The sequence below is a fragment of the Bos mutus genome, chromosome 3 (assembly GCF_027580195.1).
Source record: "Bos mutus isolate GX-2022 chromosome 3, NWIPB_WYAK_1.1, whole genome shotgun sequence".
In the NCBI taxonomy this organism is placed as follows: domain Eukaryota; kingdom Metazoa; phylum Chordata; class Mammalia; order Artiodactyla; family Bovidae; genus Bos; species Bos mutus.
Genome location: NC_091619.1, coordinates 10,195,845 through 10,208,467, shown reverse-complemented (window position 1 = coordinate 10,208,467; position 12,623 = coordinate 10,195,845).

Below are 12,623 nucleotides of genomic sequence, written 5' to 3'. Positions count from 1 at the left end.
CAAAAGGTAACCATTTGTTTTTGTTAATGAAGAGGTAGTTTTAACCAGAGCTGGTGTAATGATAGTTAGGAGGCCAAGGGCAGATTGCCATGCCTTGTTAAGAAACAACTGCAATGGAAAGGTGGAGAAAAATTAACGCAGATAACCTTTTAGGAAGGTTGACTATGACCAAAAAGAGAAAGTCATTTATTGAAATGTTTGGATGGATATTGATTGACTGGTTGATTTTAAAGGGCATGGGGGAGACATGTGCATTTCTATTACCTGGGAGGGGTGAGTCAGGTCTCAGATTCTTCATCCAAATATTGCAGAAATGTTAATATAACTGTAAACAAAAACTGTCCAAGGTCATCCAGCCAACTGACCAAAGCATCAGAATTAAAATCCTGGTCTTTCAACAGCTTGTTTTCTTGGGCACATGAGGTCTCTCCATTTTGCAACTGTTTCTGATTTCAGTGGGTCATGGGAGGATGAAGGTGGTCATTTCTGTACAACTGCACTTGTAAAGAGCTATAAAGTCTTCTTGGGCAGGGAAGGGATAAGGAAAGTAAATACTTGATTAAGTTAACATTTTCCATTTGACAGACACCAGGCTAAGTGCTTTACCTAAATAAGTTATTCAACCCTCACAGCAACATATGAAGCAGATAAAGTTATTATCCTTTCATAGACAAAGAAATTGTAGCTCAAAGAGATTTAGTAATTCGCCTGAAATCACATCAGCAAAAGCCAAATTAAAAAACCGTGGATTTTAACCACTAGATTATCCCATCTCTCACAAGAATGTAGAGTCATACTGATTTAACATCACAATTAGTTAGTCATATTTTTAAATATCACAACTCATTTTTTCTAGGCATAGTCATATTTTTGTCCTGTTTCATTTTATTTCCAGGAAATGCTGAAGACAACTGAGAACATCAACTCCATTTGAGAATAGGGATAATGAAACACATTCTCTCTCTGTCCTCTGCTCCCACCTCTCTCTTGTACACACACATACACACATACACACACCATTAGGGAGGGAAGCCCATTAGAACGGAACTAACAGAGCCTAGATAGCTCAGTGGCCAAATTTGCCACAGAGCTGCCAGGACCCTTAAGAGAAGAGATTCAGTCCTTTGCTGTTTTTAGCCAGTCGCACCTGGTGTCCAGGGTAAAGAAAATAAAACCATTCCATCAAAATGCCAAAATGTAGGCCCTCAAGCAGCTTTATCAGAAGACCAGGTGAGAGGATTCATAAATAATAACTAGGAAAACTATTTCTAAGTGGAACAAACTCTTAAAATAATAAATGCAGCAGATCTTGACCACTACAAGAATTCTTTCCTCTTCCAAGTGAACTACAGTGAGTCTCTTGCCATCATAGGGCTCTGTGCTGAGATGAGAATTTGCAATTAGCTTTAAGAATAAAAGAGTAAGTACAAATTGGACCCATATAGCCTTGATGCATAACATACCACTTAAAAGACAGTATCCATCAGTTATACATCAGTCTTTAGTGTGAAGAACAAAGGTCAGCCTAGGTATGGTTTGTTGATAATTTTTGTGCAAGAGCTATGTCTTATTCATCTTTGCATCCCCAGCACCCAGCATAATGTCTAGCATATTGTTAGTGCCCAATAAGTTTTGTTTAGTGATTAATGAATGTTCAGTTCAGTTCAGTTCAGTCACTCAGTCGTGTCTGACTCTGCGACCCCGTGAATCGCAGCACGCCAGGCCTCCCTGTCCAACACCAACTCCCGGAGTTCACTCAAACTCACATCCATCGAGTCAGTGATGCCATCCAGCCATCTCATCCTCTGTCGTCCCCTTTTCCTCCTGCCCCCAATCCCTCCCAGCATCAGTCTTTCCCAATGAGTCAACTCTTCACATGAGGTGGCCAAAGTATTGGAGTTTTAGCTTTAGCATCAGTCTTTCCAAAGAACACCCAGGACTAATCTCCTTTAGAATGGAGTGGTTGGATCTCCTTGCAGTCCAAGGGACTCTCAAGAGTCTTCTCCAACACCACAGTTCAAAAACATCAATTCTTCAGTGCTCAGCTTTCTTCACAATCCAACTCTCACATCCATACATGACTACTGGAAAAACCATAGCCTTGACTATTAGCCAGGACATAATGATGCCATGTCTGCCACTTTGCTCCAATTCTCTAAAACTAAGGAATATATTTATGATTCAGTTCAGTTCAGTCACTCAGTCATATCCGACTCTTTGCAACCCCATGAATTGCAGCACGCCAGGCCTCCCTATCCATCACCAACTCCCGGAATCCACCCAAACCCATGTCCATCGAGTCGATGATGCCATCTACCCATCTCATCCTCTGTCGTCCCTTTCTCCTCCGGCCCTCAATCTTTCCCAGTATCAGGGTCTTTTCCAATGAGTCAGCTCTTCGCATCAGATGGCCAAAGTATTGGAGTTTCAGCTTCACCATCAGTCATTCCAATGAACACCCAGGACTGATCTCCTTTAGGATGGACTGGTTGGATCTCCTTGCATTCCAAGGGACTCTCAAGACTCTTCTCCAACACCACAGTTCGAAAGCATCAATTCTTCGGCGCTCAGATTTCTTTATAGTCTAACTCTCACGTCCATACATGACTACTGGAGAAATCATAGCCTTGACTAGAAGGACCTTTGTTAGCAAAGTAATGTCTCTGCTTTTTAATGTGCTATCTAGGTTGGTCATAACTTTCCTTCCAAGGAGTAACTGTCTTTTAATTTTATGGCTGCAATCACCATTGCAGTGATTTTGGAGCACCCCTCAAAAGGTCAGCCACTGTTTCCCCATCTATTTGCCATGAAATGATGGGACCAGATGCCATGATCTTAGTTTTCTGAATGTTGAGCTTTAAGCCAACATTTTTACTTTCCTCTTTCACTTTCATCAAGAGGCTCTTTAGTTCTTCTTCACTTTCTGCCATAAGGGTGGTGTCATCTGCATATCTGAGGTTATTGATATTTCTCCTGGCAATCTTGATTCCAGCTTGTGCTTCATCCAGCCCAGCGTTTCTTATGATGTACTCTGCATATAAGTTAGGATTTACTCTACATATAAGTTAGTCTGCATATGTTTAGGATTATGTTAATCAGATATACTTAGTTGGATGAAGGGAACACTGGATTGACATCAAAAAATTCTAGCCTGAATTTCCTAGGGAATTGCCTCAACTTTTAACTTACATGGTTTTTAGCATTCTGATTTAATGGAAGCAATCCCATTATTAATGGATGAGTTTCTAGATCAACTTGTAAAATTCAGTCAGTTCAGTTATTCAATCATGTCCAGCTGTTTGCAGCACCATGGACTACAGCACGCCAGGCTTCCCTGTCCATCACCAACTCCCAGAGCTTACTCAAACTCATGTCCATAGAGTCAGTGGTGCCATCCAACTATCTCATCTCTGTCATCCCCTTCTCCTCTTGCCTTCAATTTTTCCCAGAATCAGGGTCTTTTCAAATGAGTCAGTTCCTTGCATCAGGTGACCAAAGAATTGGAGTTTCAGCTTCAGCATCAGTCCTTCCAATGAATATTCAGGACTGATTTCCTTTAGGATGGACTGGTTGGATCTTCTTGCAGTCCAAGGGACTCTCAAGAGTCTTCCTGTACACCACAGTTCAAAAGCATCAATTAAAACCTTCTGCACAACAAAAAGAAACTATAAACAAGGTGAAAAGACAGCCTTCAGAATGGGAGAAAATAATAGCAAATGAAGCAACTGACAAACAACTAATCTCAAAAATATACAACCAACTCCTGCAGCTCAATTCCAGAAAAATAAACGACCCAGTCAAAAAATGGGCCCAAGAACTAAACAGACATTTCTCCAAAGAAGACATATAGATGGCTAACAAACACATGAAAAGATTCTCAACATCACTCACTATCAGAGAAATGCAAATCAAAACCACAATGAGGTACCATTTCACGCCAGTCAGAATGGCTGCGATCCAAAAGTCTACAAGCAATAAATGCTGGAGAAGATGTGGAGAAAAGGGAACCCTCTTACACTGTTGGTAGGAATGCAAACTAGTACAGCCACTATGGAGAACAGTGTGGAGATTCCTTAAAAAACTGGAAATAGAACTGCTATATGACCCAGCAATCCCACTGCTGGGCATACACACTGAGGAAACCAGAATTGAAAGAGACATGTGTATCCCAATGTTCATCGCAGCACTGTTTATAATAGCCAGGACATGGAAGCAACCTAGATGTCCATCAGCAGACGAATGGATAAGAAAGCTGTGATACATATACACAATGGAGTATTACTCAGCCATTAAAAAGAATACATTTGAATCAGTTCTAATGAGGTGGATGAAACTGGAGCCGATTATACAGAGTGAAGTAAGCCAGAAAGAGAAACACCAATACAGTATACTAACGTATATATATGGAATTTAGAAAGATGGTAACGATAACCTTGTATGTGAGACAGCAAAAGAGACCCAGATGTATAGAACAGTCTTTTGGACTCTGTGGGAGAGGGAGGGAAGGGGATGATTTGGGAGAATGGCACTGAAACATGTATAATATCATATAAGAAATGAATCGGCAGTCCAGGTTCGATGCAGGATACAGGATGCTTGGGGCTGGTGCACTGAGATGACCCAGAGGGATGGTACAGGGAGGGAGGTGGGAGGGGGGTTCAGGATTGGGAACACGTGTACACCCATGGCAGATTCATGTTGATGTTTGGCAAAACCAATACAATATTGTAAAGTAATTAGCCTCTAATTAAAATAAATAAATTTAAAAAGAAAAAACAAAACAAAAGCATCAATTCTTTGGCACCCAGCTTTCTTTATGGTCCAACTCACATCCATATATGACTACAGGAAAAACCATAGCTTTGACTAGATGGACCTTTGTTGGCAAAGTAGGTCTCTGCTTTTGAATATGCTATCTAGGTTGGTCATAACTTTCCTCCCAAGAAGTAAGAGCCTTTTAATTTCATGGCTGCAGTCACCATCTTCAGTGATTTTGGAGCCTCAAAAAATAAAAGTCTGTCCTTGTTTCCACTGTTTCCCCATCTACTTGCCATAAAGTGATGGGACCAGATGCCATGATCTTAGGTTTTTGAATGTTGAGTTTTAAGCCTGCTTTTCACTCTCCCCTTTCACTTTCATCAGGAGGCTTTTTAGTTTCTCTTCGCTTTCTGCCATAAGGGTGGTGTCATCTGCATATTTGAGATTATTGATATTTCTTCTGTCAATCCTGATTCCAGCTTGTGCTTCATCCAGCCCAGCATTTTGCATGATGTATTCTGCATATAAGCTAAATAAGCAGGTGACAATATACAGCTTTGATGTACTCCTTGTAAAATTACTTTATCTGAATATAGAAAAGTAATGGCATTCAATAGTATTACAGACCTGTTTTCCCATTGTAATCATTCTTACTTGGCAACATTTATTTGAAGTTCCAGTCTAAGATGGCAGAAAGAGATTGCCTGCTGTTCAGATTTGGGAATTCATTCGTAATTCTCCACTCTTTCTTGCCTTCCATTACCTGTATTCACCTCCCCACCTTCATCCAAAGAAAGCCTACTTCTCCTGTTTTCTGAGTCTCAGTGAGTGGCACTTGTCATCTAGCCTTTGATTAAAGTCTGACACTTTGGAGTCATTCTCCCCTAGTGTGTCCCCTCACTCCCATCACATAGACCCACATCTACACATACATGTCTAAGAGGCTATCAAGTACTGATGACTGTCTCAGCCACTGCTTTAGTTCAGGGCATTATCTTTCTGGACTACTTCATATGGTTTCTGGGTTCCAGAGAGAAGAAATCTGTAAATATGGTAACTCTTCTTGTCATTTCCATGCATATAAAACTTACTTGAATTCATAAGTTAGTATGTATACTCAGGTGAAGACAACACTGAGGTAATAAATAAGACTTTAGTAGTGGATAAAGTCTCCAAAGAAGGACACAATCTTTCATCAGGACCTTGGACAGAACCAACAAACTGCTGCTGCTAAGTCGCTTCAGTCGTGTCCGACTCTGTGCGACCCCATAGACGGCAGCCCACCAGGCTCCCCCGTCCCTGGGATTCTCCAGGCAAGAACACTGGAGTGGGTTGCCATTTCCTTCTCCAAGGCATGAAAGTGAAAATGAAAGTGAAGTCGCTCAGTCGTGTCCGACTCTTAGCGACCCCATGGACTGCAGCCCACCAGGCTCCTCCATCCACGGGATTTTCCAGGCAAGAGTACTGGAGTGGGGTGCCATTGCCTTCTCCGAGAACCAACAAAGGTAGCTGATAAGTAGAACTAGCCAAGTTCTGTCAAAACCAGGATTATAAACATGCAAATACTGGAAAGAAGTCAGGTTAGACTTTTCCAGCCACAAGTTGTCTTTCTCATCCTTAAATGCTTCAAGTCCAGTCCTGTGACAGGTTTTGCACCAGATGTTTCCCTTGATAGCAACCCTCTTCCCCCATATCTTTGCATTGCTGTCACCTTCTCACCATTCCGGTCTCAATCCAAATGACTGTGCAGTACAGCCTTTCCTCAATCACTCCTATCCCATTTCCCCATTTTACTTTCTTAATAACAATCATCACTGCTTGAAACTGTGTTATTTATTCATTTGTTTACATGACTATTGTCTCCCTAGGCTTCACAGAGAGTAAGCTTTGTGGGTGAATGGACCATGCCTATGTGATTAACAAAGAGGGCAGACACCCTGAAACCATAATCACAGAAAACTAGCCCATCTGATCACATGGACCACAGCCTTGTCTAACCCAATGAAACAAAGCCATGCTGTGTGGGGCTACCCAGGACAGGCGGGTCATGGTGGAGAGGTCTGACAGAATGTGGTCCACCGGAGAAGGGAATGGCAAACTACTTCAGTATTCTTGCCTTCAGAACCCCAAGAACAGTATGAAAAGGCAAAATGATAGTATACTGAAAGAGGAACTCCCCAGGTCGGTAGGTGCCCAATATGTTAGTGGAGATCGGTGGAGAAATAACTCCAGAAAGAATGAAGGGATGGAGCCAAAGCAAAAACAACACCCAGTTGTGAATGTGACTGGTGATAGAAGCAAGGTCCAATGCTGTAAAGAGCAATACTGCATAAGAACATGGAATGTCAGGTCCATGAATCAAGGCAAATTAGAAGTGGTCAAACAGGAGATGGCAAGAATGAATGTCAACATTCTAGGAATCAGCAAACTAAAATGGACTGGAATGGGTGAATTTAACTCAGATGACCATTATATCTACTATTATGGGCAGGAATCCCTTAGAAGAAATGGAGTAGCCATCATGGTCAACAAAACAGTCTGAAATGCAGTACTTGGATGCAATCTCAAAAAAGACAGAATGATCACTGTTCATTTCCAAGGCAAAACATTCAATATCACAGTAATCCAAGCCTATGCCCCAACCAGATACTGAAGAAGCTGAAGTTGAACGGTTCTATGAAGACCTAAAAAACCTTTTAGAACTAACACCCCCAAAAAGATGTCTTTTTCATTATAGGGGACTGGAATGCAAAAGTAAGAAGTCAAAAAACACCTGGAGTAACAGGCAAATTTGGCCTGGAGTATGGAATGAAGCAGGGGAAAGGCTAATAGAGTTTTGCCAAGAAAACACACTGGTCATAGCAAACACCTTCTTCCAACAACACAAGAGAAGACTCTATACATGGAAACCACCAGATGGTCAATACCGAAATCAGATTGATTATCTTCTTTGCAGCCAAAGATGGAGAAGTTCTATACAGTCAGCAAAAACAAGACCAGGAGCTGACTATGGCTCAGATCATCAACTCCTTATTGCCAAATTCAGACTTAAATTGAAGAAAGTAGGGGAAACCACTAGACCATTCAGGTACGATCTAAATCAAATCCCTTATGATTATACAGTGGAAGTGAGAAATAGATTTAAGGGCCTAGATCTGATAGATAGAGTGCCTGAAGAACTATGGATGGAGGTTCGTGACATTGTGCAGGAGACAGGGATCAAGACCATCCCCATGGAAAAGAAATGCAAAAAAGTAAAATGCCTGTCTGAGGAGGCCTTACAAATAGCTGTGAACAGAAAAGAAGTGAAAAGCAAAGGAGAAAAGGAACTATATAAGCATCTGAATGAAGAGTTCCAAAGAATAGCAAGGAGAGATAAGAAAGCCTTCCTCAGAGATTAATGAAAAGAAATAGAGGAAAACAACAGAATGGGACAGATTAGAGATCTCTTCAAGAAAATTAGATATACCAAGGGAACATTTCATGCAAAGATGGGCTTGATTAAGGACAGAAATGGTATGGACCCAACAGAAACAGAAGATATTAAGAAAAAGTGGCAAGAATACACAGGAGAACTGTATAAAAAAGCTTCACAACCCATATAATCACGATGGTGTGGTCACTCACCTAGAGGCAGACATCCTGGAATGTGAAGTCAAGTGGCCCTTAGAAAGCATCACTACGAACAAAGCTAGTGGAGGTGATGGAATTCCAGTTGAGTTCTTTCAAATCCTGAAAAATGATGCTGTGAAAGTGCTGCACTGAATATGCCAGCAAATTTGGAAAACTCAGCAGTGGCCACTGGACTGGAAAAGGTCAGTTTTCATTCCAATCCCAAAGAAAGGCAATGCCAAAGAATGCTCAAACTACCACACAACTGCACTCATCTCACACACTAGTAAAGTAATGCTCAAAATTCTCCAAGCCAGGCTTCAGCAATACGTGAACTGTGAACTTCCAGATGTTCAAGCTGGTTTTAGAAAAGGCAGAGGAACCAGAGATCAAATTGCCAACATCTGCTGGATCATCGTAAAAGAAAGAGAGTTCCAGAAAAACATCTATTTCTGCTTTTATTGACTATGCCAAAGCCTTTGACTGTGTGGATCACAATGAACTGTGGAAAATTCTGAAGGAGATGGGAATACCAGACCACCTGACCTGCCTCTTGAGAAACCTGTATGCAGGTCAGGAAGCAATAGTTATAACTGGACATGGAACAACAGACTGGGTCCAAATAGGAAAAGGAGTACATCAAGGCTGTGTATTGTCACCCTGCTTATTTAACTTCTATGCAGAGTACATCATGAGAAATGCTGGGCTGGAAGAAGCACAAGCTGGAATCAAGGTTACTGGGAGAAGTATCAATAACCTCAGATATGCAGATGACACCACCCTTATGGCAGAAAGTGAAGAGGAACTGTAAAGCCTCTTGATGAAAGTGAAAGGAGAATGAAAAAGTTGACTTAAAGCTCAATATTCAGAAAACTAAGATCATGGCATCCAGTCCCATCACTTCATAGCAAATAGATGGGAAAACAGTGGAAATAGTGTCAGACTTTATTTTGGGGGGCTCCAAAATCACTATAGATGGTGACTGCAGCCATGAAATTAAAAGACGCTTACTCCTTGGAAGGAAGGTTATGACCAACCTAGATAGCATATTCAAAAGCAGAGACATTACTTTGCCAACAAAGTTCCATCTAGTTAAGGATATTTTTCCAGTGGTCATGTATGGATGTGAGAGTCAGACTGTGAAGAAAGCTGAGTGCCGAAGAATTGATGCTTTTGAACTGTGGCGTTGGAGAAGACTCTTGAGAGTCCCTTGGACTGCAAGGAATTCCAACCAGTCCATCCTAAAGGAGATCAGTCCTGGGTGTTCATTGGAAGGAATGATGCTAAAGCTGAAACGCCAATACTTTGGCCACCTGATGCAAAGAGCTGACTCATTGGAAAAGACCCTGATGCTGGGAGAGATTGGGGGCAGGAGGAGAAGGGGACGACAGGATGGATAGCATCACCAACTCGATGGACATGAGTTTGAGTGAACTCCGGGAGTTGGTGACGGACAGGGAGGCCTGATATGTCTCGATTCATGGGGTTGCAAAGAGTAGGACATGACTGAGTGACCGAACTGAACTGAACTGATGTGATTAACTGTCATGTATATTTAGTGTTTAAAACATACCTGACACGTAGGAGGCAGCCTATAAATATTTGACAAATGGGAAAATGAAATAAGACATGCAATGAGAACAGGCAATTAGATTTGAGGTTTAGGAGACTAGTGAGGACCTTGAACTGAGCAGTTGGAGCTAATATCAGACACTAATTATTGAGTTTGGAGAAATAGGATTCAAGATGCCATGTATAGATTTTTGTTCGCACGACCCATGTAGGACCAAACATCACACACACTCATTGGGTGTCACGCATGCCAATACTACATTTTAATCTCTAGAATAGTTGATATAGCTTGAATAAAAGCAAGACAGCCCTTATTTTGATCTCTGCAAAAGGAACAACACTTTTCCCTTCATTTCCTCTAGAAAGGGATTTTTATTTTCTCAATGGCATTAAGTGGGAACTGACCAAGCAAATCAAAGGGTGGGTTGTTTGACTACTCCAGAGGTCAGTGAGTTCGGACTATTTCCCTTGAGCCCTCACTTTCAGAATTCTTAGAAATGAGAGAGTCCTGTGGCTTGGAGTCTTGGGTCTTGCCATTTGTCTCTGCAAATGGAGAAAGCACACAAATGGTGGTAGGATTAGCATAGCACACAAACTGTATGTCCAGGATTTTAATCAGGTACACATGTTTCATTTGGCCAATGCAGAGGTTTTACATGTTTTTGATTAATCACCAACATTTTAAAAATCAGAAGATTTCATTTAAACAAACATTTCCAGCCTCTCTTAGAAATACAGAAGTTCTAGAAATATTAGCCCTTGAGTTCCCACATGACAAAAATCACCTGACATGGAGTGGCAGCTGCCCCCTTCAAATAGGACTTGTAGTCTCAACGCCACCACTGTCTTCAGTACTCCACCTACTTCACTCATTTATCTTAACTACATGGCCCTTGAAGGTATTTGAGTTTGAGGTCCTCCACTATCAAATACAAGAATTAGATGATTCTAAGAATTGGAGACATGGGAATAATTATAAAGGTAAACTATCTATAAAGAATCACAGTGTGCATTTCCCCAAAAAAGCAACTAATTTTTGGTCTATTGCTATGGGCATGAAACTTGTATGTATTATAAGATATTTATGAGGATATTGACACCATTCATACAGTGTCTCCTTAAAAGAAGATGTAAGGAAATTGTGTTTATGTGTATATGTGTTCACACATGCACACAGATATGCATAGAGTAGATACTCAATAAATATTTATTGAATAAAGTAATGAGAGGCTTGAGAACATTCATCAAAATCCTAAGCAATAAAAAATATTATGAACTGCTGCTGCACACCTTACAGCTTATGAACTCACTCTACTTCTCTTTTTTCCACTTATTTTCCCCCAGTTGTAGTCCAAGACTGAGAATCTAATTGAGATATAATTAAAATGTATTAATTAACTGTAAATAGAACTGGTTGATCAAGCATCAGTTAGTCTGTCTGCATTAGTTTGATGTGGTCTGAGAGTGAATTCATTACTATAGTGAAACCAGAACTTCTTGGTTTGGAGATATGGGTTCTGGCCCTGATTCTGCCACTAACTGTAGTTCTTTGAATAAGTCACTTGGCTCTCTGGCGAAAGTTTGATCATCCATAAAATTATATGGTCTTCAGGGCTTCTCTCTGCTTTATGATCTCTATTTATGTGAAAAACAAAGACACATCAGAAGTAAGAGGTAGAAACTCAGAGCCAGCAATGTCTAGTACAGAAAGACCAAGAAGAAATTTTTTTTTTCCCCCAATAATTAAGACAAGGAAGTCTCCAAATGCATGGGCAGCAATCCATAGAGGGACAAGAGTGGAATGTGAACTCATTAGCAGACTGTTGAGTAAAACTCAGGGAGGAAAAGAGAGTAATGGAGAAGGAGTCCAACTGTAGACTAAGAAAATTCTAAAGAAAAAAAAAAATGGAAAAACTGCTGCTAATTAGGTCATTTAGAAACTGAACAACTGAATGTAATTCTTGCTGAAGCAATAAGAAAACAGCCATGGGATGCATGATAATAACAAGAACACATGCTAATAGACAAAATAGGATCCCCCAAATAACTTAACAAGGCCCATGCAAGCTAGTAGATATCAGGTGGAAAACAGCACCTGAATTTCATGCAGATTTTTTAAATATACTGAGGAAACATGTAGCAAAGGATCAGATAATATTTGCTGAAACAAATTCTGTTATTAAAAACTCTGGTATGCTTCACTATTTAAAAAATTTAATGTGAAAAAAATTAAAAATTTGAAAAAAATCTCAGAAAGATTATTTCTTTTTCCAAAAGAATTCATTGCCGGTATATTTTGTTTCTTTTTTTTTTTCCCACTTTATTTATTTATTTATTTTTGGATGCTAATTACTTTACAATATTGTAGTGGTTTTGTCATACATTGACATGAATCCACCACGGGTGTACATGTGTTCCCCATCCTGAACCCTCCTCCCACCTTCCTCCCCATCGCAAGTCTCAGGGTCATCCCAGTGCACCAGCCCTGAGCACCCTGTATCATGCATCAAATCTGGACTGGCAATCCATTTCACATATGATAATATACATGTTTCAATGTCATTCTCCAAAACCATCCCACCCTCACCCTCTCCCACAGAGTCCAAAAGACTATTCTATACATCTGTGTCTCTTTTGCTGTCTTGCATACAGGGTTATCATTACCGTCTTTCTAAATTCCA